The sequence below is a fragment of the Lygodium microphyllum genome, chromosome 22 (assembly GCF_053477565.2).
Source record: "Lygodium microphyllum isolate KBCC chromosome 22, Lygodium_microphyllum_v1.1.10, whole genome shotgun sequence".
In the NCBI taxonomy this organism is placed as follows: domain Eukaryota; kingdom Viridiplantae; phylum Streptophyta; class Polypodiopsida; order Schizaeales; family Lygodiaceae; genus Lygodium; species Lygodium microphyllum.
Genome location: NC_141156.1, coordinates 87140723 through 87143857, shown reverse-complemented (window position 1 = coordinate 87143857; position 3135 = coordinate 87140723).

Genomic DNA, 3135 nt, shown 5'->3' with positions numbered 1-3135 from the left:
TGCATACATCCCAAAACGGTATCAATATTACCCTTTTTATCTTTTGTTGTCTGTGTATTTTAAATCAAAGCTTCTCCCCTTGAGATATGATGGGTACAAATTTGAGGAAAGTAGTCCGGACTCCCTGTGTATTTTGCAAGGGCCACCTACTGTACCCTTGTAATTTTTTGGAAATTCCCATACCCAGCTTAAGGTTCAAGTTTTGTTGCTTTATTCCATAGTAATTTGGTTGATCATTTCAAGTATAACGAGTCACCATGTTTAACCACAATCGAAAGGGAACCCATATTATTTCCATGAATCTTACCTAGGGTTCATTATTGAACCAATAATTAAGAAGTCCCATACATGAGTCTCAAGTTCCTAATAACTTGAAAAATATCACAATTCGAAATGATGTGTGATCTAACCTTTAAGCAGTCAACATACACTACAACTTGAATGTCACCTCACCATAATTTTGGGAGCATGGCTTAACAAATTTGTTGTCTTGGATAGACTCTTTTTTGAGGTGATCCTCTTACTTTTTTAAATGATTTATAACTTAAAAATAGTAGATGCATGCTTGCTTAACTATCGATACCACCAACACATGCTTTTCTTGCATGCATTTGAGGCATGGTTTGATTTGTGTTTGTGTTGTGAATTGATTAGGCGAATGTGTTGTGTGTAATCTCTTCAAAGTCTACTAATGGCATGGAAAAGATTTGCTTTAATTAGTTTATTCATTCTTGTTGAAGCACTTTACTCATAGATTTGATATATCTAGATAATCATTGACAAATGGTATTAGCGTCATTTCCCAAAAAGCAAGCTTTTGTAAACTGTGAAATCAATAGGTAAATCTTTTTTGGGAGCTTTAATGTCTTGCAATTTCACGACAAAAAGGCTTTGGGCAGCATTTGTGGTACATGTAATGTTAAATAAGTTACAAGACTTCAAAAGTGTGTATGAATGGTAGTATAGTAAAACAAAAAAAAAAGGGAAGAGAGAATGTAGTGGATAAGAAAACTAGTACATGTGTGGAGATTTATTCTTGTCATTATGCTCTTAGTTGAATATGCCAATAACCCAACCCAAACCCGCCTCCCCCCCCCCCCCCCCCCCCCCCCACCACCCACCACCACCAAAAAAAAATGGTGGACTTGACAATGGCCTACTGACATATTGAAATCTGTGGAGGACATTCACTTCCACACATTCTCTATCTCAGTCTGTATTTTATTTAATAATAGTAAGATCACATCAAAAATTGTAAACACAAATTGTCAATATTTCAAAAAGACACTTAAGCACATCGTATACTTCAAGTCTCATCTAATGGAAAGTTTGTTAGTATACTTTAGTGGCTAATATTCACCAATTGGTTAAAATTTTATATATCTTTGATTTTTAAAGAAAGTTAAGTAACTTTAGTTATAATTTTTAAGATATTTTATTCACCCACATTTCTAAGGTATATCCAGGTTATGAAAGTCTTTCACCATTCATGTGAAAGAAAAATTCAAAGAAATAAGTCAAATTCGCCCAAATGTTTATAAGTTTTGGGGTACATACAAAAACATGTCACATTGTTTTATACTTAAGGTTGATATAGATATTGATTAGTTGATTGTTTGTAAGTAAGGCATTTAAATATTTGAAGAGAACATCATACCAAATTTTAAGATAAGCAAAACTCTATTGATAAAAAAATAAGGAATAGTCTAGTTGTAGCGAGTACTTTGAGAGTAAGAATCCAAAAAGGATAAATATAGATGGTTGGGGTTTGTAGGGATATTGTTGACCACACATAAAAGGCATCTTCAAAGAAGAACTCACATACTATATACAATTTTAGCTAAGGCTATGACTTATGATACATATGCCAACCATCATTGCTCACGTAAGGATTTTGAGATACTTGTGTTTCAATTACATTACATTATTAACTACTTCATTTCTTTATACCACAATTTAGTTTGTGTCATTTCAACTCAGTCCATAATATAGCCACAAATTGTGTGTGTCCATCTCTATGTATCACACATTGCAATATTACATGTACACAATTAACCATAGATATGCAAGCATGCATATACTATAGCTAATAGCGGCACAATGAAAATATATTAGTTACATGAAGGCACCTTTATATAAATAAAGCAATGATATATGTGTAGAGCTATATGTATATATTTGTAGATAAATTAAATGCACAGTATGTAGTAGTTAAAATTTATTATTGCTAACATTTTAAAGTCTAGACAAACATAATTGAATGGAATGAATTTTGTGTAAGTTAGTTTGATGACTTTCAACCACTTAACTATGGCACAAATGTGTAATTGTTTGTGTAAGCATAGTGATGTGTAGCCACACATTAATATAGTAGTAGTAATAATAATAATAATAATAATATAATTATCCATCATGATGTAGTTGCAATTTCATATTAACATTATTAAATGTAGACATGATAAAAACATAATAAAAAGTACTTCAATGTAAATCATGTGTAAGTTAGTATGAAGATTTATACTCCTTGAAGTATAGTGCATGTGTAGGAATTTGTTTATGCATGGCTATGTTGCGACAAATTTAACTAATAAACTAATTACATTATTCTTTCTCATAATTCGTGAGACGATATAGGTATGAGAGTATAATCTCTCAATGTGACACAAGTACACACAATAAATTCAAATATGGGCCATGCATAGCCATCTAAAGTAGCATCATTTGTGTGGTCAAGTTTGCAGCTTAACCTTTTCTTGTCAAGTTTGAGTATATGTACATGTGAATAAAGGAGATGGTGCTAGAGGTCAAGGCTACACAAAGGAAGATGTATATTTTCTGAACTTTGAACTCATGCACTTCATTGGGAACAAGAGGGACACATGCACTACACTGCACTTTGTTTTTGGGCACTGCACATGGGCCTTGTATGTCTCTTTATCTCAAATTACATCCATGCCATTAGGTTGAAGCACTAAAGCACTACATTTTCAATGCATTGTACTGTATGAGGCCCATTAGAGCTATATCTAGCAATCCTAGAGGCATGAGCACATGAGAGAACACCTTCAATGAGCAATCACCTTCTTGCACATCACTTTGGGAACTTCTATCACATGTTAGGAACCATTGGAATGA